The sequence below is a fragment of the Pimephales promelas genome, chromosome 2 (assembly GCF_988280905.1).
Source record: "Pimephales promelas chromosome 2, fPimPro1.hap1.1, whole genome shotgun sequence".
In the NCBI taxonomy this organism is placed as follows: domain Eukaryota; kingdom Metazoa; phylum Chordata; class Actinopteri; order Cypriniformes; family Leuciscidae; genus Pimephales; species Pimephales promelas.
Genome location: NC_142770.1, coordinates 48,152,864 through 48,177,813, shown reverse-complemented (window position 1 = coordinate 48,177,813; position 24,950 = coordinate 48,152,864). Strand labels below are relative to the sequence as shown.

The 24,950-nt window shown below is 45.2% G+C and overlaps 1 protein-coding gene across 1 annotated transcript in view; it reads left to right on the top strand.

The window, feature by feature from the left end:
* Positions 1 to 188: 188 nt before the first annotated feature.
* Positions 189 to 24,950, top strand: part of LOC148997678 (uncharacterized) — a 46,343-nt gene continuing 21,581 nt past the window's right edge. Inside the window, exon 1 of the mRNA XM_089119059.1 lies at positions 189 to 296. The gene's annotated coding sequence lies outside the window, so the exon portion shown is untranslated. The remainder of the gene's footprint in view (positions 297 to 24,950) is intronic.

The window sequence follows — 24,950 nt, the reverse complement described above, 5'->3', positions numbered from 1 at the left end:
TATACAAAGAACAAGATCAGAAAGCGCTTTTATAGGCTACGAAGCCAACACCTATTACTGAAGATCATGTGATTTATAGGAAAATATGTTATGCTTTTACCTGCCGGACACAATAAAGTTCAAAACTGCATGCAGCCACAAAAGCTGCAGCCACAAACTGCCCGTTCTCGATTTCCAAGAAATCACATGACCTTCAGTAATAGGTGTTGGCTTCGTAGCCTATAAAAGCCCTTTCTGAGCTTGTTCTTTGTTCTCATAATCAGTTGAAGGACAGACTGTTTTACACAGATGATATTGTAAGTAGATCATTTTACTGAGTTCTCACTAAGTTTTCATTAATTTTCTTCATTTAGAGCTGCTTTTAATGCATAAAATCTGTTGCAAACTGTAAGTTTTTCATGACAAATAGTGCTCATTTAAATGATTGCTTAGCCTTCAGTTCTCTAGACAAGCCTGAAGAAACTAAATAAACTTTTTAAAGTTTGTCTTTTGGTCAGAATTTCAACACTTAATATAGCCGGAAATTTTTAGTTTAATCTGATTAACGAAATATTATGATAGCTTCAAGGGGTCCGTGTACGTTGCGTTGTTTTTTCAATAAATATTGAAAGTAGAAAACGGTGCATTTATTCGTTTGTCTTTTCCTTTTTTCTTTCCTTTTTAAACGAAAATATGGCTTGATTTTATGTTTATAGGTCTGTAGAAAATTATGTAAGCTTGTTTCCGCCACTGAATTAAAAAAAAAACGATAATTATGATTGAATTACAATTGAGTTTAGATCTCAAAATTCAGACTTTATCAGAATTGCTGGATATAAACTCGCAATTGACAAGGTTATAGCAATGGATGACTTATTCTGTTGCACGGAACTGCGGAAGAACTGAAAGCGGCACGGGTTGAACTTTGGTTAAACAATCAGCGGATAAGGGGGCGTTTCATGCCCACCCACATGTGGAAATCGAATATTCAAAGCGTTTATCCATTTTATACCCCTGAACCTTAATCATAAAATCAAGCCTAAAAATCCAGACTACTTTCGATATTAAATCGAAAAACGAATGAACACTGACCTTTCCAGATGTGACATGTTAACATTTAATTTTAATGTAGGCTATATTATATTCTAATATTTAATCAAAGCATGGTACAAAATTCAACCAGTTTAGGGCAAAGCGAAGAATATCCAATGACCCCCCTTCTGAACGTCTGATTAAAGGATAAATTACATGGCATAATATTTTATGTACAATGAATGTATAGCCGTTTGTAGCATATTATGCTGGCATTAAATCTACCTAATGATGTGTGATGCATTCTTTATACTTAAAAAAAACTGCAAGATATTTGCATATTTTATATTTTTATTAGTGGGTAAGTTGTAATATTAATTTGAAAATAATTGTCCTTTTGTTTTCCTAACATTGTCTTCATATCTAAATACATATTTATTTGTAAAATAAATGTCTTGCATATAAGGTTAACTGGACTGCAAGAGTAAATTTCCCTGCTCATGGTCACCATCAAAAGGCATGGAGCACATGAAGACCTTTGTTTCGTTTTATTAGCAGCATTGCACTGTACTCAAATTTCTAAGTCATCAGTCATGTGCATGTAACAGCACGAATTATCGGCAATATTATATTTGTAAGTTATTTAATTTACTATGTATGTTATTTAATCTATTATGTTGAATATCAAAGCTTTTTAATAGCTATTGGTTAATGAGGGATTTTTGGACACATCAATGATGAGTAAATTTTTTATTTTTTTATTTTTAAGTAAAAAGATTAAATTAGACCCTTGGGTTGAGATGGGATTGGCACAGAATGCCCCAGGTAGAATGCTAGTGTTATTTTTTACATTTAATAATTGCAATTAGTTAAGTGAAAATGTTACATTTACATTCATAGTGTTGCTATTATGACATATCTTCAATTTTAATATGGGCAAATAAATATGTAAATATTCATATTTATATAGGCTAAGTCAAAGAATATTTTTACTTTTCAAATGAATATCTTGGGTTTATGCTTTGTCTGACACAGATTATTCCCTTATTCAACTAAATTGTCAAAATTCAATTTTAAATAGACTTTTAATCAATTAATATTAATAAGAATTATATCAAAAGTAATTTCTACTACAGAAGTTTAGAACTCAAAAATGCTTTGCAGAAATTTGCCTTATTTACCTATAGCCTTTATTTAAGATGACTCAATTTCATATATATATATATATATATATATATATATATATATATACAGTATATATACAGTATATATACATACCGTCCTTTACAGTTGGAATCCATTTGCCGCTTTTTCCATTAGCACCTCAATGCAGTGCATGAGATCAACGGGGATGGGTCGGACCAAGAGCGATTAGGGGTGGGTTTAGGGATCAGGGGGCGGAGTTGGGTAGGTTTAGGTGTATTTAAGGTGGAAGGAGTTGGATCTGGATCCGACTCCTCCCCGTGGATTTCATGTTCTGCAGTGAGAACCATCTCGCTTTTTTTCAAAGAGATATAGTCGTTTTATCAAACAGGCAGGGTTCAGTCAACAGCGAACAGGGGTGTGTCAGGCAGATGAGAGACAGGCAGTAGATCAGGGGCCGTATTCAAAGAATTTTATACCACTAGGAGTAGGCCTACTCCTAAAATCGCACTAAAATATTTTAGCTAGGAGTTTTCTCTTAAAAGTTATTCACAACGCCTTTCAGACCTAGGCTTAGTAAGGAAAAATGACCACTCTTAAACTATTTTGTGTATGTGTGTGTGTGTGTGTTTTTTTTTTATACAATATATAACACACACATACAGAGGATCACGTAGTATTATTAGGGCCCGAGCACTAACAGTGCGAGGACCCTATTGAAACTGTTAGGATTATTATTAGGGCCCGAGCACTAACAGTGCGAGGACCCTATTGAAACTGTTAGGATTATTAGGGCCCGAGCACTAACAGTGCGAGGACCCTATTGAAACTGTTAGGATTATTATTTTTTTTTTTTTTTTTTCTGCAAAGTAAGTGCCATTTTCGGGGCCGCAACATGCTCAAAAACTCACCAAATTTGGCACGCATGTCAGGACTGGTGAAAAATTTCGTATTTTGTGGGTTTCACAGATGGGCGGGGCAAAATGGCACGCTAGCGCCACCTAGAAAATTGGAAAAAATTAGCCCCTCGTCCACGTTCAACCTACATGCACGAAATTTGGTGGGGACGTGTATCATATCAAGACGCACAAAAAAGCCTCAAGAACCCGTACCCTAAACTCGACAGGAGGTCCGCCATTTTGAATTTGGCGCCCATTTTTGGACGATTTACAGACTCCGTACTTTAACGAACTCCTCCTAGGGATTTAGTCGGATCGACTTAAAATTTCTGCTGTGCCTTCTAAAGGCATTGACGATGTAAAGTTGTGCTATCTGCGCGTTTTCGTCGATGGGCGTGTCCGTGGCGTCGAAGATTCGCCATGAAACAGGAAGTTGTAGTAACTTGGCTGTAAATGCCCAGATCTGCACGAAATTTTACACATTTGACAAGAGTCACGCCCTGAAAAAATCTACATGCCGACATTCACCCACAGTCATAGCGCCACCTGCTGGCAACAGGAAGTGACCTTTAACGAAGCAGCCCCCGCCGCTTGTTTGACCGACATGTACGAAATTTCTGTGGTACATCTACCATGACCAGACGCACAAAAAAGCCTCAAGAACCCATAACCTAAACTCGACAGGAAGTCCGCCATTTTGAATTCGGCGACCGATTTGGGACGATTTACACACTCCGTACTTTAACGAACTCCTCCTAGGGATTTAGTCGGATCAACTTCAAATTTCTGCTGTACCTTCTAAAGGCATTGACGATGTAAAGTTGTGCTATCTGCGCGTTTTCGTCGATGGGCGTGTCCGTGGCGTCGATGATTCGCCATGAAACAGGAAGTTGTAGTAACTTGGCTGTAAATGCCCAGATCTGCACGAAATTTGACACATTTTACAAGAGTCCCGCCCTGAACAAATCTACATGCCGACATTCACACACAGTCATAGCGCCACCTGCTGGCAACAGGAAGTGACATTTAACGAAGCAGCCCCCGCCGCTTGTTTGACCGACATGTACGAAATTTCTGTGGTACATCTACCATGACCATACGTACAAAAAAGCCTCAAGAACCCATACCCTAAACTCGACAGGAAGTCAGCCATTTCTAATTTTACCGCCATTTTTGGATGATTTACTCATTACGTACTTTAACTAACTCCTCCTAGGGCTTTAGTCGGATCGCCTTCAAATTTCTGCTGTGCCTTCTAAAGGCATTGACGATGAAAAGTTGTGCTATCTGCGCGTTTTCGTCGATGGGCGTGTCCGTGGCGTCGATGATTCGCCATGAAACAGGAAGTTGTAGTAACTTGGCTGTAAATGCCCAGATCTGCACGAAATTTAACACATTTGACAAGAGTCCCGCCCTGATCAAATCTACATGCCGACATTCACCCACAGTCATAGCGCCACCTGCTGGCAACAGGAAGTGGCCTTTAACGAAGCAGTGTGGCAAATGCACAGCCGCACTGGCTGAGCTGCAGAAAATGAAACGCGGCCGCCTCAGACCCCGACGTGCTACAGGTGCGAGGGCCCGCCCATCGCTGCTTGCAGCTTTAATTTTTTTTTTTTTTTTTATTTTATTTTTTTTTCTGCAAAGTAAGTGCCATTTTCGGGGCCGCAACATGCTCAAAAACTCACCAAATTTGGCACGCATGTCAGGACTGGTGAAAAATTTCGTATTTTGTGGGTTTCGCGGATGGGCGGGGCAAAATGGCACGCTAGCGCCACCTAGAAAATTGGAAAAAATTAGCCCCTCGTCCACGTTCAACCTACATGCACGAAATTTGGTGGGGACGTGTATCATATCAAGACGCACAAAAAAGCCTCAAGAACCCATACCCTAAATTCGACAGGAGGTCCGCCATTTTGAATTTGGCGGCCATTTTTGGACGATTTACAGACTCCGTACTTTAACAAACTCCTCCTAGGGATTTAGTCGGATCGACATCACATTTCTGCTGTGCCTTCTAAAGGCATTGACGATGTAAAGTTGTGCTATCTGTGCGTTTTCGTCCATGGGCGTGTCCGTGGCGTCGATGATTCGCCATGAAACAGGAAGTTGTTGTAACTTGGCTGTAAATGCCCAGATCTGCACGAAATTTTACATATTTGACAAGAGTCCCGTCCTGAACAAATCTACATGCCGACATTCACCCACAGTCATAGCGCCACCTAGTGGCAACAGGAAGTGACCTTTAACGAAGCAGCCCCCGCCGCATGTTTGACCGACATGTACGAAATTTTTGTGGTACAAATAACATATCCAGACGCACAGAAAAGTCTCTTGGAGCGATGCCCTAAACTCAACAGGAAATCGGCCATTTCTAATTTTACCGCCATTTTTGGATGATTTACTCATTACGTACTTTAACTAACTCCTCCTAGGGATTTAGTCGGATCGACTTATAATTTCTGCAGTGCCTTCTAAAGGCATTAATGATGTAAAATTGTGCTATTTACGCATTTTCGTCGATGGGCGTGTCCGTGGCGTTGATGATTCGCTATGAAACAGGAAGTTGTATTAACTTGGATGTAAATGCCCAGATCTGAATGAAATTTAACACATTTGACAAGAGTCCCGCCCCGAACAAATCTACATGCCGACATTCACCAACAGTTATAGCGCCACCTGCTGGCAACAGGAAGTGACCTTTAATGAAGCGTAGCAAATTCACAGCCGCACCGGCTGAGCTCCAGAATATGCAACGCGGCCGCCTCACACCCCGACGCGCTACAGGTGCGAGGGCCCGCCCATCGCTGCTTGCAGCTTTAATTTTTCTTTTTTCCTTTTTCTGCAAAGTAAGCGCCATTTTCGGGGCCGCAACATGCTCAAAAACTCACCAAATTTGGCATGCATGTCAGGACTGGTGAAAAATTTCGTATTTTGTGGGTTTCGCGGATGGGCGTGTCAAAATGGCACGCTAGCGCCACCTAGAAAATTGGAAAAAATTAGCCCCTCGTCCACGTTCAACCTACATGCACGAAATTTGGTGGGGACATGTATCATATCAAGACGCACAAAAATGCCTCAAGAACCCTTACCCTAAACTCGACAGGAAGTCCGCCATTTTGAATTTGGCGACCAAATTGGGATGATTTACACACTCCGTACTTTAACGAACTCCTCCTAGGGATTTAGTCGGATCGACTTCAAATTTCTGCTGTACCTTCTAAAGGCATTGACGATGTAAAGTTGTGCTCTCTGCGCGTTTTCGTCGATGGGCGTGTCCGTGGCGTCGATGATTCGCCATGAAACAGGAAGTTGTAGTAACTTGGCTGTAAATGCCCAGATCTGCACGAAATTTTACACATTTGACAAGAGTCCCGCCCTGAACAAATCTACATGCCGACTTTCAACCACAGTCATAGCACCACCTGCTGGCAACAGGAAGTGAACTTTAACGAAGCAGCCCCCGCCGCATGTTTGACCGACAGGCACAAAATTTCTGTGGTACATCTACCATGTCCAGACGCACAGAAAAGCCTCTTGGAGCAATGTCCTAAACTAAACAGGAAGTCGGCCATTTATAATTTTACCGCCATTTTTGGATGATTTACTCATTACGTACTTTAACTAACTCCTCCTAGGGATTTAGTCGGATCCACTTCAAATTTCTGCTGTGCCTTCTAAAGGCATTGACGATGTAAAGTTGTGCTATCTGCGCGTTTTCGTCGATGGGCGTGTCCGTGGCGTCGATGTTTCGCCATGAAACAGGAAGTTGTAGTAAGTTGGCTATAAATGCCCAGATTTGCAGGAAATTTTACACATTTGACAAGAGTCCTGCCCTGAACAAATCTAAATGCCGACATTCACCCACAGTCATAGCGCCACCTGCTGGCAACAGGAAGTGACCTTTAACGAAGCAGCCCCCGCCACTTGTTTGACCGACATGTACGAAATTTCTGTGGTACATCTACCATGACCAGACGTACAAAAAAGCCTCAAGAACCCATACCCTAAACTCGACAGGAAGTCCGCCATTTTGAATTTGGCGCCCATTTTGGGATGATTTACACACTCCGTACTTTAACGAACTCCTCCTAGGGATTTAGTCGGATCGACTTCAAATTTCTGCTGTGCCTTCTAAAGGCATTGACGATGTAAAGTTGTGCTATCTGCGCGTTTTCGTCGATGGGTGTGACCGTGGCGTCGATGATTCGCCATGAAACAGGAAGTTGTAGTAACTTGGCTGTAAATGCCCAGATCTGAATGAAATTTGACACATTTGACAAAAGTCCCGCCCTGAACAAATCTACATGCCCGCATTCACCCTAAGTCATAGCGCCACCTGCTGGCAACAGAAAGTGACCTTTAACGAAGCAGCGAACCAAATTCACAGCCACACCGGCTGAGCCGCAGAATATGCAACGCGGCCGCCTCACACCCCAACGCGCTACAGGTGCGAGGGCCCGCCCATCGCTGCTTGCAGCTTTAATTTTTTTTTCTTTTTTCTGCAAAGTAAGTGCCATTTTCAGGGCCGCAACATGCTCAAAAACTCACCAAATTTGGCACGCATGTCAGGACTGGTGAAAAATTTCGTATTGTGGGTTTCGCGGATGGGCGGGGCAAAATGGCTCGCTAGCGCCACCTAGAAAATTGGAAAAAATTAGCCCCTCGTCCACGTTCAACCTACATGCACGAAATTTGGTGGGGACGTGTATCATATCAAGACGCACAAAAAAGCCTCAAGAACCCTTACCCTAAACTCGACAGGAGGTCCGCCATTTTGAATTTGGCGGCCATTTTTGGACGATTTACACACTACGTACTTTAACGAACTCCTCCTAGGGATTTAGTCAGATCGACTTCAAATTTCTGCTGTGCCTTCTAAAGGCATTGATGATGTAAAGTTGTGCTATCTGCGCGTTTTCGTCGATGGGCGTGTCCGTGGCGTCGAAGATTCGCCATAAAACAGGAAGTTGCAGTAACTTGGCTGTAAATGCTCAGATCTGCACGAAATTTTACACATTTGACAAGAGTCCCGCCCTGAACAAATCTACATGCCGATATTCACTCACAGTCATAGCGCCATCTGCTGGCAACAGGAAGTGACCTTTAATGAAGCAGCCCCCGCAGCTTGTTTGACCGACATGTACGAAATTTCTATGGTGCATCTACCATGACCAGACGCAGAAATAAGCCTCAAGAACCCATACCCTAAACTCGACAGGAAGTCCGCCATTTTGAATTTGGCGACCGATTTTGGAAGATTTACACACTCCGTACTTTATCAAACTCCTCCTAGGGATTTAGTCGGATCAACTTCAAATTTCTGCTGTACCTTCTAAAGGCATTGACGATGTAAAGTTGTGCTATCTGCGCGTTTTCGTCGATGGGTGTGTCCGTGGCGTCCATGATTCGCCATGAAACAGGAAGTTGTAGTAACTTGGCTGTAAATGCCCAGATCTGCACGAAATTTAACAGGTTTGACAAGAGTCCCGCCCTGAACAAATCTACATGCCAACATTCACCCACAGTCATAGCGCCACCTCCTGGCAACAGGAAGTGACCTTTAACGTAGCAGCATAGCAAATGCACATCCGCACTGGCTGAGCTGCAGAAAATGCAACACGGCCGCCTCAGACCCCGACGTGCTACAAGTGCGAGGGCCCGCCCATCGCTGCTTGCAGCTTTAATTTTTTTTTTTTTATTTTATTTTTTTTTTCTGCAAAGTAAGTGCCATTTTCGGGGCCGCAACATGCTCAAAAACTCACCAAATTTGGCACGCATGTCAGGACTGGTGAAAAATTTCGTATTTTGTGGGTTTCGCGGATGGGCGGGGCAAAATGGCACGCTAGCGCCACCTAGAAAATTGGAAAAAATTAGCCCCTCGTCCACGTTCAACCTACATGCACGAAATTTGGTGGGGACGTGTATCATATCAAGACGCACAAAAAAGCCTCAAGAACCCATACCCTAAACTCGACAGGAGGTCCGCCATTTTGAATTTGGCGGCCATTTTTGGATGATTTACAGACTCCGTACTTTAACGAACTCCTCCTAGGGATTTAGTCGGATCGACTTCAAATTTCTGCTGTGCCTTCTAAAGGCATTGACGATGTAAAGTTGTGCTATCTGCGCGTTTTCGTCGATGGGCGTGTCCGTGGCGTCGAAGATTCGCCATGAAACAGGAAGTTGTAGTAACTTGGCTGTAAATGCCCAGATCTGCACGAAATTTTACACATTTGACAAGAGTCACGCCCTGAACAAATCTACATGCCGACATTCACCCACAGTCATAGCGCCACCTGCTGGCAACAGGAAGTGACCTTTAACGAAGCAGCCCCCGCCGCTTGTTTGACCGACATGTACGAAATTTCTGTGGTACATCTACCATGACCAGACGCACAAAAAAGCCTCAAGAACCTATACCCTAAACTCGACAGGAAGTCCGCCATTTTGAATTCGGCGACCGATTTGGGACGATTTACACACTCCGTACTTTAACGAACTCCTCCTAGGGATTTAGTCGGATCAACTTCAAATTTCTGCTGTGCCTTCTAAAGGCATTGACGATGAAAAGTTGTGCTATCTGCGCGTTTTCGTCGATGGGCGTGTCCGTGGCGTCGATGATTCGCCATGAAACAGGAAGTTGTAGTAACTTGGCTGTAAATGCCCAGATCTGCACGAAATTTAACACATTTGACAAGAGTCCCGCCCTGATCAAATCTACATGCCGACATTCACCCACAGTCATAGCGCCACCTGCTGGCAACAGGAAGTGACCTTTAACGAAGCAGTGTGGCAAATGCACAGCCGCACTGGCTGAGCTGCAGAAAATGAAACGCGGCCGCCTCAGACCCCGACGTGCTACAGGTGCGAGGGCCCGCCCATCGCTGCTTGCAGCTTTAATTTTTTTTTTATTTTTTTTTATTTTATTTTTTTTTCTGCAAAGTAAGTGCCATTTTCGGGGCCGCAACATGCTCAAAAACTCACCAAATTTGGCACGCATGTCAGGACTGGTGAAAAATTTCGTATTTTGTGGGTTTCGCGGATGGGCGGGGCAAAATGGCACGCTAGCGCCACCTAGAAAATTGGAAAAAATTAGCCCCTCGTCCACGTTCAACCTACATGCACGAAATTTGGTGGGGACGTGTATCATATCAAGACGCACAAAAAAGCCTCAAGAACCCATACCCTAAATTCGACAGGAGGTCCGCCATTTTGAATTTGGCGGCCATTTTTGGACGATTTACAGACTCCGTACTTTAACAAACTCCTCCTAGGGATTTAGTCGGATCGACATCACATTTCTGCTGTGCCTTCTAAAGGCATTGACGATGTAAAGTTGTGCTATCTGTGCGTTTTCGTCCATGGGCGTGTCCGTGGCGTCGATGATTCGCCATGAAACAGGAAGTTGTTGTAACTTGGCTGTAAATGCCCAGATCTGCACGAAATTTTACATATTTGACAAGAGTCCCGTCCTGAACAAATCTACATGCCGACATTCACCCACAGTCATAGCGCCACCTAGTGGCAACAGGAAGTGACCTTTAACGAAGCAGCCCCCGCCGCATGTTTGACCGACATGTACGAAATTTTTGTGGTACAAATAACATATCCAGACGCACAGAAAAGTCTCTTGGAGCGATGCCCTAAACTCAACAGGAAATCGGCCATTTCTAATTTTACCGCCATTTTTGGATGATTTACTCATTACGTACTTTAACTAACTCCTCCTAGGGATTTAGTCGGATCGACTTATAATTTCTGCAGTGCCTTCTAAAGGCATTAATGATGTAAAATTGTGCTATTTACGCATTTTCGTCGATGGGCGTGTCCGTGGCGTTGATGATTCGCTATGAAACAGGAAGTTGTATTAACTTGGATGTAAATGCCCAGATCTGAATGAAATTTAACACATTTGACAAGAGTCCCGCCCCGAACAAATCTACATGCCGACATTCACCAACAGTTATAGCGCCACCTGCTGGCAACAGGAAGTGACCTTTAATGAAGCGTAGCAAATTCACAGCCGCACCGGCTGAGCTCCAGAATATGCAACGCGGCCGCCTCACACCCCGACGCGCTACAGGTGCGAGGGCCCGCCCATCGCTGCTTGCAGCTTTAATTTTTCTTTTTTCCTTTTTCTGCAAAGTAAGCGCCATTTTCGGGGCCGCAACATGCTCAAAAACTCACCAAATTTGGCATGCATGTCAGGACTGGTGAAAAATTTCGTATTTTGTGGGTTTCGCGGATGGGCGTGTCAAAATGGCACGCTAGCGCCACCTAGAAAATTGGAAAAAATTAGCCCCTCGTCCACGTTCAACCTACATGCACGAAATTTGGTGGGGACATGTATCATATCAAGACGCACAAAAATGCCTCAAGAACCCTTACCCTAAACTCGACAGGAAGTCCGCCATTTTGAATTTGGCGACCAAATTGGGATGATTTACACACTCCGTACTTTAACGAACTCCTCCTAGGGATTTAGTCGGATCGACTTCAAATTTCTGCTGTACCTTCTAAAGGCATTGACGATGTAAAGTTGTGCTCTCTGCGCGTTTTCGTCGATGGGCGTGTCCGTGGCGTCGATGATTCGCCATGAAACAGGAAGTTGTAGTAACTTGGCTGTAAATGCCCAGATCTGCACGAAATTTTACACATTTGACAAGAGTCCCGCCCTGAACAAATCTACATGCCGACTTTCAACCACAGTCATAGCACCACCTGCTGGCAACAGGAAGTGAACTTTAACGAAGCAGCCCCCGCCGCATGTTTGACCGACAGGCACAAAATTTCTGTGGTACATCTAACATGTCCAGACGCACAGAAAAGCCTCTTGGAGCAATGTCCTAAACTAAACAGGAAGTCGGCCATTTATAATTTTACCGCCATTTTTGGATGATTTACTCATTACGTACTTTAACTAACTCCTCCTAGGGATTTAGTCGGATCCACTTCAAATTTCTGCTGTGCCTTCTAAAGGCATTGACGATGTAAAGTTGTGCTATCTGCGCGTTTTCGTCGATGGGCGTGTCCGTGGCGTCGATGTTTCGCCATGAAACAGGAAGTTGTAGTAAGTTGGCTATAAATGCCCAGATTTGCAGGAAATTTTACACATTTGACAAGAGTCCTGCCCTGAACAAATCTAAATGCCGACATTCACCCACAGTCATAGCGCCACCTGCTGGCAACAGGAAGTGACCTTTAACGAAGCAGCCCCCGCCACTTGTTTGACCGACATGTACGAAATTTCTGTGGTACATCTACCATGACCAGACGTACAAAAAAGCCTCAAGAACCCATACCCTAAACTCGACAGGAAGTCCGCCATTTTGAATTTGGCGCCCATTTTGGGATGATTTACACACTCCGTACTTTAACGAACTCCTCCTAGGGATTTAGTCGGATCGACTTCAAATTTCTGCTGTGCCTTCTAAAGGCATTGACGATGTAAAGTTGTGCTATCTGCGCGTTTTCGTCGATGGGTGTGACCGTGGCGTCGATGATTCGCCATGAAACAGGAAGTTGTAGTAACTTGGCTGTAAATGCCCAGATCTGAATGAAATTTGACACATTTGACAAAAGTCCCGCCCTGAACAAATCTACATGCCCGCATTCACCCTAAGTCATAGCGCCACCTGCTGGCAACAGAAAGTGACCTTTAACGAAGCAGCGAACCAAATTCACAGCCACACCGGCTGAGCCGCACAATATGCAACGCGGCCGCCTCACACCCCAACGCGCTACAGGTGCGAGGGCCCGCCCATCGCTGCTTGCAGCTTTAATTTTTTTTTCTTTTTTCTGCAAAGTAAGTGCCATTTTCAGGGCCGCAACATGCTCAAAAACTCACCAAATTTGGCACGCATGTCAGGACTGGTGAAAAATTTCGTATTGTGGGTTTCGCGGATGGGCGGGGCAAAATGGCTCGCTAGCGCCACCTAGAAAATTGGAAAAAATTAGCCCCTCGTCCACGTTCAACCTACATGCACGAAATTTGGTGGGGACGTGTATCATATCAAGACGCACAAAAAAGCCTCAAGAACCCTTACCCTAAACTCGACAGGAGGTCCGCCATTTTGAATTTGGCGGCCATTTTTGGACGATTTACACACTACGTACTTTAACGAACTCCTCCTAGGGATTTAGTCAGATCGACTTCAAATTTCTGCTGTGCCTTCTAAAGGCATTGATGATGTAAAGTTGTGCTATCTGCGCGTTTTCGTCGATGGGCGTGTCCGTGGCGTCGAAGATTCGCCATAAAACAGGAAGTTGCAGTAACTTGGCTGTAAATGCTCAGATCTGCACGAAATTTTACACATTTGACAAGAGTCCCGCCCTGAACAAATCTACATGCCGATATTCACTCACAGTCATAGCGCCATCTGCTGGCAACAGGAAGTGACCTTTAATGAAGCAGCCCCCGCAGCTTGTTTGACCGACATGTACGAAATTTCTATGGTGCATCTACCATGACCAGACGCAGAAATAAGCCTCAAGAACCCATACCCTAAACTCGACAGGAAGTCCGCCATTTTGAATTTGGCGACCGATTTTGGAAGATTTACACACTCCGTACTTTATCAAACTCCTCCTAGGGATTTAGTCGGATCAACTTCAAATTTCTGCTGTACCTTCTAAAGGCATTGACGATGTAAAGTTGTGCTATCTGCGCGTTTTCGTCGATGGGTGTGTCCGTGGCGTCCATGATTCGCCATGAAACAGGAAGTTGTAGTAACTTGGCTGTAAATGCCCAGATCTGCACGAAATTTAACAGGTTTGACAAGAGTCCCGCCCTGAACAAATCTACATGCCAACATTCACCCACAGTCATAGCGCCACCTCCTGGCAACAGGAAGTGACCTTTAACGTAGCAGCATAGCAAATGCACATCCGCACTGGCTGAGCTGCAGAAAATGCAACACGGCCGCCTCAGACCCCGACGTGCTACAAGTGCGAGGGCCCGCCCATCGCTGCTTGCAGCTTTAATTTTTAGGGCCCGAGCACTAACAGTGCGAGGACCCTATTGAAACTGTTAGGATTATTTTTTTTTTTCTTTTTTCTGCAAAGTAAGTGCCATTTTCGGGGCCGCAACATGCTCAAAAACTCACCAAATTTGGCATGCATGTCAGGACTGGTGAAAAATTTCGTATTTTGTGGGTTTCGCGGATGGGCGGGGCAAAATGGCACGCTAGCGCCACCTAGAAAATTAGAAAAAATTAGCCCCTCGTCCACGTTCAACCTACATGCACAAAATTTGGTGGGGACGTGTATCATATCAAGACGCACAAAAAAGCCTCAAGAACCCATACCCTAAACTCGACAGGAGGTCCGCCATTTTGAATTTGGCAGCCATTTTTGGACGATTTACAGACTCCGTACTTTAACGAACTCCTCCTAGGGATTTAGTCGGATCGACTTAAAATTTCTGCTGTGCCTTCTAAAGGCATTGACGATGTAAAGTTGTGCTATCTGCGCGTTTTCGTCGATGGGCGTGTGCGTGGCGTCGAAGATTCGCCATGAAACAGGAAGTTGTAGTAACTTGGCTGTAAATGCCCAGATCTGCACGAAATTTTACACATTTGACAAGAGTCCCGCCCTGAACAAATCTACATGCCGACATTCACCCACAGTCATAGCGCCACCTGCTGGCAACAGGAAGTGACCTTTAACGAAGCAGCCCCCGCCACTTGTTTGACCGAAATGTACGAAATTTCTGTGGTACATCTACCATGACCAGACGCACAAAAAAGCCTCAAGAACCCATACCCTAAACTCGACAGGAAGTCCGCCATTTTGAATTTGGCGCCCATTTTGGGACGATTTACACACTCCGTACTTTAACGAACTCCTCCTAGGGATTTAGTCGGATCGACTTCAAATTTCTGCTGTGCCTTCTAAAGGCATTGACGATGTAAAGTTGTGCTATCTGCGCGTTTTCGTCGATGGGCGTGTCCGTGGCGTCGATGTTTCGCCATGAAACAGGAAGTTGTAGTAACTTGGCTATAAATGCCCATATCTGCAGGAAATTTTGCACATTTGACAAGGGTCCCGCCCTGAACAAATCTACATGCCGATATTCACCCACAGTCATAGCGCTACCTAGTGGCAAGAGGAAGTGACCTTTAAAGACGCAGCCCTCGCCACATGCTTGACCAACATGTACGAAATTTCTGTGGTACATCCACCATGTCCAGACGCACAGAAAAGTCTCTTGGAGCAATGCCCTAAACGCAACAGGAAGTCAGCCATTTCTAATTTTACCGCCATTTTTGGATGATTTACTCATTACGTACTTTAACTAACTCCTCCTAGGGATTTAGTCGGATCGACTTCAAATTTCTGCTGTGCCTTCTAAAGGCATTGACGATGTAAAGTTGTGCTCTCTGTGCGTTTTCATCGATGGGCATGTCCGTGGCGTCGATGATTCGCCATGAAACAGGAAGTTGTAGTAACTTGGCTGTAAATGCCCAGATCTGAATGAAATTTGACACATTTGACAAGAGTCCAGCCCTGAACAAATCTACACGCCCGAATTCACCCTAAGTCATAGCGCCACCTGCTGGCAACAGGAAGTGACCTTTAACGAAGCAGCGAACCAAATTGACAGCCGCACCAGCTGAGCCGCAGAATATGCAACGCGGTCGCCTCACACCCCAACGCGCTACAGGTGCGAGGGCCCGCCCATCGCTGCTTGCAGCTTTAATTTTTTTTTTTATTTTATTTTTTTTTTCTGCAAAGTAAGTGCCATTTTCGGGGCCGCAACATGCTCAAAAACTCACCAAATTTGGCACGCATGTCAGGACTGGTGAAAAATTTCGTATTTTGTGGGTTTCGCGGATGGGCGGGGCAAAATGGCACGCTAGCGCCACCTAGAAAATTGGAAAAAATTAGCCCCTCGTCCACGTTCAACCTACATGCACGAAATTTGGTGGGGACGTGTATCATATCAAGACGCACAAAAAAGCCTCAAGAACCCATACCCTAAACTCGACAGGAGGTCCGCCATTTTGAATTTGGCGGCCATTTTTGGATGATTTACAGACTCCGTACTTTAACGAACTCCTCCTAGGGATTTAGTCGGATCGACTTCAAATTTCTGCTGTGCCTTCTAAAGGCATTGACGATGTAAAGTTGTGCTATCTGCGCGTTTTCGTCGATGGGCGTGTCCGTGGCGTCGAAGATTCGCCATGAAACAGGAAGTTGTAGTAACTTGGCTGTAAATGCCCAGATCTGCACGAAATTTTACACATTTGACAAGAGTCACGCCCTGAACAAATCTACATGCCGACATTCACCCACAGTCATAGCGCCACCTGCTGGCAACAGGAAGTGACCTTTAACGAAGCAGCCCCCGCCGCTTGTTTGACCGACATGTACGAAATTTCTGTGGTACATCTACCATGACCAGACGCACAAAAAAGCCTCAAGAACCTATACCCTAAACTCGACAGGAAGTCCGCCATTTTGAATTCGGCGACCGATTTGGGACGATTTACACACTCCGTACTTTAACGAACTCCTCCTAGGGATTTAGTCGGATCAACTTCAAATTTCTGCTGTGCCTTCTAAAGGCATTGACGATGAAAAGTTGTGCTATCTGCGCGTTTTCGTCGATGGGCGTGTCCGTGGCGTCGATGATTCGCCATGAAACAGGAAGTTGTAGTAACTTGGCTGTAAATGCCCAGATCTGCACGAAATTTAACACATTTGACAAGAGTCCCGCCCTGATCAAATCTACATGCCGACATTCACCCACAGTCATAGCGCCACCTGCTGGCAACAGGAAGTGGCCTTTAACGAAGCAGTGTGGCAAATGCACAGCCGCACTGGCTGAGCTGCAGAAAATGAAACGCGGCCGCCTCAGACCCCGACGTGCTACAGGTGCGAGGGCCCGCCCATCGCTGCTTGCAGCTTTAATTTTTTTTTTATTTTTTTTTATTTTATTTTTTTTTCTGCAAAGTAAGTGCCATTTTCGGGGCCGCAACATGCTCAAAAACTCACCAAATTTGGCACGCATGTCAGGACTGGTGAAAAATTTCGTATTTTGTGGGTTTCGCGGATGGGCGGGGCAAAATGGCACGCTAGCGCCACCTAGAAAATTGGAAAAAATTAGCCCCTCGTCCACGTTCAACCTACATGCACGAAATTTGGTGGGGACGTGTATCATATCAAGACGCACAAAAAAGCCTCAAGAACCCATACCCTAAATTCGACAGGAGGTCCGCCATTTTGAATTTGGCGGCCATTTTTGGACGATTTACAGACTCCGTACTTTAACAAACTCCTCCTAGGGATTTAGTCGGATCGACATCACATTTCTGCTGTGCCTTCTAAAGGCATTGACGATGTAAAGTTGTGCTATCTGTGCGTTTTCGTCCATGGGCGTGTCCGTGGCGTCGATGATTCGCCATGAAACAGGAAGTTGTTGTAACTTGGCTGTAAATGCCCAGATCTGCACGAAATTTTACATATTTGACAAGAGTCCCGTCCTGAACAAATCTACATGCCGACATTCACCCACAGTCATAGCGCCACCTAGTGGCAACAGGAAGTGACCTTTAACGAAGCAGCCCCCGCCGCATGTTTGACCGACATGTACGAAATTTTTGTGGTACAAATAACATATCCAGACGCACAGAAAAGTCTCTTGGAGCGATGCCCTAAACTCAACAGGAAATCGGCCATTTCTAATTTTACCGCCATTTTTGGATGATTTACTCATTACGTACTTTAACTAACTCCTCCTAGGGATTTAGTCGGATCGACTTATAATTTCTGCAGTGCCTTCTAAAGGCATTAATGATGTAAAATTGTGCTATTTACGCATTTTCGTCGATGGGCGTGTCCGTGGCGTTGATGATTCGCTATGAAACAGGAAGTTGTATTAACTTGGATGTAAATGCCCAGATCTGAATGAAATTTAACACATTTGACAAGAGTCCCGCCCCGAACAAATCTACATGCCGACATTCACCAACAGTTATAGCGCCACCTGCTGGCAACAGGAAGTGACCTTTAATGAAGCGTAGCAAATTCACAGCCGCACCGGCTGAGCTCCAGAATATGCAACGCGGCCGCCTCACACCCCGACGCGCTACAGGTGCGAGGGCCCGCCCATCGCTGCTTGCAGCTTTAATTTTTCTTTTTTCCTTTTTCTGCAAAGTAAGCGCCATTTTCGGGGCCGCAACATGCTCAAAAACTCACCAAATTTGGCATGCATGTCAGGACTGGTGAAAAATTTCGTATTTTGTGGGTTTCGCGGATGGGCGTGTCAAAATGGCACGCTAGCGCCACCTAGAAAATTGGAAAAAATTAGCCCCTCGTCCACGTTCAACCTACATGCACGAAATTTGGTGGGGACATGTATCATATCAAGACGCACAAAAATGCCTCAAGAACCCTTACCCTAAACTCGACAGGAAGTCCGCCATTTTGAATTTGGCGACCAAATTGGGATGATTTACACACTCCGTACTTTAACGAACTCCTCCTAGGGATTTAGTCGGATCGACTTCAAATTTCTGCTGTACCTTCTAAAGGCATTGACGATGTAAAGTTGTGCTCTCTGCGCGTTTTCGTCGATGGGCGTGTCCGTGGCGTCGATGATTCGCCATGAAACAGGAAGTTGTAGTAACTTGGCTGTAAATGCCCAGATCTGCACGAAATTTTACACATTTGACAAGAGTCCCGCCCTGAACAAATCTACATGCCGACTTTCAACCACAGTCATAGCACCACCTGCTGGCAACAGGAAGTGAACTTTAACGAAGCAGCCCCCGCCGCATGTTTGACCGACAGGCACAAAATTTCTGTGGTACATCTACCATGTCCAGACGCACAGAAAAGCCTCTTGGAGCAATGTCCTAAACTAAACAGGAAGTCGGCCATTTATAATTTTACCGCCATTTTTGGATGATTTACTCATTACGTACTTTAACTAACTCCTCCTAGGGATTTAGTCGGATCCACTTCAAATTTCTGCTGTGCCTTCTAAAGGCATTGACGATGTAAAGTTGTGCTATCTGCGCGTTTTCGTCGATGGGCGTGTCCGTGGCGTCGATGTTTCGCCATGAAACAGGAAGTTGTAGTAAGTTGGCTATAAATGCCCAGATTTGCAGGAAATTTTACACATTTGACAAGAGTCCTGCCCTGAACAAATCTAAATGCCGACATTCACCCACAGTCATAGCGCCACCTGCTGGCAACAGGAAGTGACCTTTAACGAAGCAGCCCCCGCCACTTGTTTGACCGACATGTACGAAATTTCTGTGGTACATCTACCATGACCAGACGTACAAAAAAGCCTCAAGAACCCATACCCTAAACTCGACAGGAAGTCCGCCATTTTGAATTTGGCGCCCATTTTGGGATGATTTACACACTCCGTACTTTAACGAACTCCTCCTAGGGATTTAGTCGGATCGACTTCAAATTTCTGCTGTGCCTTCTAAAGGCATTGACGATGTAAAGTTGTGCTATCTGCGCGTTTTCGTCGATGGGTGTGACCGTGGCGTCGATGATTCGCCATGAAACAGGAAGTTGTAGTAACTTGGCTGTAAATGCCCAGATCTGAATGAAATTTGACACATTTGACAAAAGTCCCGCCCTGAACAAATCTACATGCCCGCATTCACCCTAAGTCATAGCGCCACCTGCTGGCAACAGAAAGTGACCTTTAACGAAGCAGCGAACCAAATTCACAGCCACACCGGCTGAGCCGCACAATATGCAACGCGGCCGCCTCACACCCCAACGCGCTACAGGTGCGAGGGCCCGCCCATCGCTGCTTGCAGCTTTAATTTTTTTTTCTTTTTTCTGCAAAGTAAGTGCCATTTTCAGGGCCGCAACATGCTCAAAAACTCACCAAATTTGGCACGCATGTCAGGACTGGTGAAAAATTTCGTATTGTGGGTTTCGCGGATGGGCGGGGCAAAATGGCTCGCTAGCGCCACCTAGAAAATTGGAAAAAATTAGCCCCTCGTCCACGTTCAACCTACATGCACGAAATTTGGTGGGGACGTGTATCATATCAAGACGCACAAAAAAGCCTCAAGAACCCTTACCCTAAACTCGACAGGAGGTCCGCCATTTTGAATTTGGCGGCCATTTTTGGACGATTTACACACTACGTACTTTAACGAACTCCTCCTAGGGATTTAGTCAGATCGACTTCAAATTTCTGCTGTGCCTTCTAAAGGCATTGATGATGTAAAGTTGTGCTATCTGCGCGTTTTCGTCGATGGGCGTGTCCGTGGCGTCGAAGATTCGCCATAAAACAGGAAGTTGCAGTAACTTGGCTGTAAATGCTCAGATCTGCACGAAATTTTACACATTTGACAAGAGTCCCGCCCTGAACAAATCTACATGCCGATATTCACTCACAGTCATAGCGCCATCTGCTGGCAACAGGAAGTGACCTTTAATGAAGCAGCCCCCGCAGCTTGTTTGACCGACATGTACGAAATTTCTATGGTGCATCTACCATGACCAGACGCAGAAATAAGCCTCAAGAACCCATACCCTAAACTCGACAGGAAGTCCGCCATTTTGAATTTGGCGACCGATTTTGGAAGATTTACACACTCCGTACTTTATCAAACTCCTCCTAGGGATTTAGTCGGATCAACTTCAAATTTCTGCTGTACCTTCTAAAGGCATTGACGATGTAAAGTTGTGCTATCTGCGCGTTTTCGTCGATGGGTGTGTCCGTGGCGTCCATGATTCGCCATGAAACAGGAAGTTGTAGTAACTTGGCTGTAAATGCCCAGATCTGCACGAAATTTAACAGGTTTGACAAGAGTCCCGCCCTGAACAAATCTACATGCCAACATTCACCCACAGTCATAGCGCCACCTCCTGGCAACAGGAAGTGACCTTTAACGTAGCAGCATAGCAAATGCACATCCGCACTGGCTGAGCTGCAGAAAATGCAACACGGCCGCCTCAGACCCCGACGTGCTACAAGTGCGAGGGCCCGCCCATCGCTGCTTGCAGCTTTAATTTTTTTTTTTTTATTTTATTTTTTTTTTCTGCAAAGTAAGTGCCATTTTCGGGGCCGCAACATGCTCAAAAACTCACCAAATTTGGCACGCATGTCAGGACTGGTGAAAAATTTCGTATTTTGTGGGTTTCGCGGATGGGCGGGGCAAAATGGCACGCTAGCGCCACCTAGAAAATTGGAAAAAATTAGCCCCTCGTCCACGTTCAACCTACATGCACGAAATTTGGTGGGGACGTGTATCATATCAAGACGCACAAAAAAGCCTCAAGAACCCATACCCTAAACTCGACAGGAGGTCCGCCATTTTGAATTTGGCGGCCATTTTTGGATGATTTACAGACTCCGTACTTTAACGAACTCCTCCTAGGGATTTAGTCGGATCGACTTCAAATTTCTGCTGTGCCTTCTAAAGGCATTGACGATGTAAAGTTGTGCTATCTGCGCGTTTTCGTCGATGGGCGTGTCCGTGGCGTCGAAGATTCGCCATGAAACAGGAAGTTGTAGTAACTTGGCTGTAAATGCCCAGATCTGCACGAAATTTTACACATTTGACAAGAGTCACGCCCTGAACAAATCTACATGCCGACATTCACCCACAGTCATAGCGCCACCTGCTGGCAACAGGAAGTGACCTTTAACGAAGCAGCCCCCGCCGCTTGTTTGACCGACATGTACGAAATTTCTGTGGTACATCTACCATGACCAGACGCACAAAAAAGCCTCAAGAACCTATACCCTAAACTCGACAGGAAGTCCGCCATTTTGAATTCGGCGACCGATTTGGGACGATTTACACACTCCGTACTTTAACGAACTCCTCCTAGGGATTTAGTCGGATCAACTTCAAATTTCTGCTGTGCCTTCTAAAGGCATTGACGATGAAAAGTTGTGCTATCTGCGCGTTTTCGTCGATGGGCGTGTCCGTGGCGTCGATGATTCGCCATGAAACAGGAAGTTGTAGTAACTTGGCTGTAAATGCCCAGATCTGCACGAAATTTAACACATTTGACAAGAGTCCCGCCCTGATCAAATCTACATGCCGACATTCACCCACAGTCATAGCGCCACCTGCTGGCAACAGGAAGTGACCTTTAACGAAGCAGTGTGGCAAATGCACAGCCGCACTGGCTGAGCTGCAGAAAATGAAACGCGGCCGCCTCAGACCCCGACGTGCTACAGGTGCGAGGGCCCGCCCATCGCTGCTTGCAGCTTTAATTAGGGCCCGAGCACTAACAGTGCGAGGACCCTATTGAAACTGTTAGGATTATTTTTTTTTTCTTTTTTCTGCAAAGTAAGCGCCATTTTCGGGGCCGCAACATGCTCAAAAACTCACCAAATTTGGCACGCATGTCAGGACTGGTGAAAAATTTCGTATTTTGTGGGATTCGCGGATGGGCGTGGCAAAATGGCACGCTAGCGCCACCTAGAAAATTGGAAAAAATTAGCCCCTCGTCCACGTTCAACGTACATGCACGAAATTCGGTGGGGACGTGTATCATATCAAGACGCACAAAAAAGCCTCAAGAACCCATACCATAAACTCGACAGGAAGTCCGCCATTTTGAATTTGGCGGCCATTTTTGGACGATTTACACACTCCGTACTTTAACGAACTCCTCCTAGGGATTTAGTAGGATCAACTTCAAATTTCTGCTGTACCTTCTAAAGGCATTGACGATGTAAAGTTGTGCTATCTGCGTGTTTTTGTCGATGGGCGTGTCCGTGGCGTCGATGATTCGCCATGAAACAGGAAGTTGTAGTAACTTGGCTGTAAATGCCCAGATCTGCACGAAATTTGACACATTTGACAAGAGTCCTGCCCTGAACAAATCTACATGCCGACATTCACCCACAGTCATAGCGCCACCTGCTGGCAACAGGAAGTGACTTTTAACGAAGCAGCCCCCGCCGCTTGTTTGACCGACATGTACGAAATTTCTGTGGTACATCTACCATGACCAGACGTACAAAAAAGCCTCAAGAACCCATACCCTAAACTCGACAGGAAGTCCGCCATTTTGAATTTTGGCGACCGATTAGGGACGATTTATACACTCCATACTTTAACGAACTCCTCCTAGGGATTTAGTAGGATCAACTTCAAATTTCTGCTGTACCTTCTAAAGGCATTGACGATGTAAAGTTGTGCTATCTGCGTGTTTTTGTCAATGGGCGTGTCCGTGGCGTCGATGATTCGCCATGAAACAGGAAGTTGTAGTAACTTGGCTGTAAATGCCCAGATCTGCACGAAATTTTACACATTTGACGAGAGTCCTGCCCTGAACAAATCTACATGCCGACATTCAACCACAGTCATAGCGCCACCTAGTGGCAACAGGAAGTGACCTTTAACGAAGCAGCGAAAAATTTCAGAGCTGCACCGGCTGAGCCGCAGAATATGCAACGCGGCCGCCTCACACCCCAACGCGCTACAGGTGCGAGGGCCCGCCCATCGCTGCTTGCAGCTTTAATTTTTTTTTTATTTTTTTTTATTTTATTTTTTTTTCTGCAAAGTAAGTGCCATTTTCGGGGCCGCAACATGCTCAAAAACTCACCAAATTTGGCACGCATGTCAGGACTGGTGAAAAATTTCGTATTTTGTGGGTTTCGCGGATGGGCGGGGCAAAATGGCACGCTAGCGCCACCTAGAAAATTGGAAAAAATTAGCCCCTCGTCCACGTTCAACCTACATGCACGAAATTTGGTGGGGACGTGTATCATATCAAGACGCACAAAAAAGCCTCAAGAACCCATACCCTAAATTCGACAGGAGGTCCGCCATTTTGAATTTGGCGGCCATTTTTGGACGATTTACAGACTCCGTACTTTAACAAACTCCTCCTAGGGATTTAGTCGGATCGACATCACATTTCTGCTGTGCCTTCTAAAGGCATTGACGATGTAAAGTTGTGCTATCTGTGCGTTTTCGTCCATGGGCGTGTCCGTGGCGTCGATGATTCGCCATGAAACAGGAAGTTGTTGTAACTTGGCTGTAAATGCCCAGATCTGCACGAAATTTTACATATTTGACAAGAGTCCCGTCCTGAACAAATCTACATGCCGACATTCACCCACAGTCATAGCGCCACCTAGTGGCAACAGGAAGTGACCTTTAACGAAGCAGCCCCCGCCGCATGTTTGACCGACATGTACGAAATTTTTGTGGTACAAATAACATATCCAGACGCACAGAAAAGTCTCTTGGAGCGATGCCCTAAACTCAACAGGAAATCGGCCATTTCTAATTTTACCGCCATTTTTGGATGATTTACTCATTACGTACTTTAACTAACTCCTCCTAGGGATTTAGTCGGATCGACTTATAATTTCTGCAGTGCCTTCTAAAGGCATTAATGATGTAAAATTGTGCTATTTACGCATTTTCGTCGATGGGCGTGTCCGTGGCGTTGATGATTCGCTATGAAACAGGAAGTTGTATTAACTTGGATGTAAATGCCCAGATCTGAATGAAATTTAACACATTTGACAAGAGTCCCGCCCCGAACAAATCTACATGCCGACATTCACCAACAGTTATAGCGCCACCTGCTGGCAACAGGAAGTGACCTTTAATGAAGCGTAGCAAATTCACAGCCGCACCGGCTGAGCTCCAGAATATGCAACGCGGCCGCCTCACACCCCGACGCGCTACAGGTGCGAGGGCCCGCCCATCGCTGCTTGCAGCTTTAATTTTTCTTTTTTCCTTTTTCTGCAAAGTAAGCGCCATTTTCGGGGCCGCAACATGCTCAAAAACTCACCAAATTTGGCATGCATGTCAGGACTGGTGAAAAATTTCGTATTTTGTGGGTTTCGCGGATGGGCGTGTCAAAATGGCACGCTAGCGCCACCTAGAAAATTGGAAAAAATTAGCCCCTCGTCCACGTTCAACCTACATG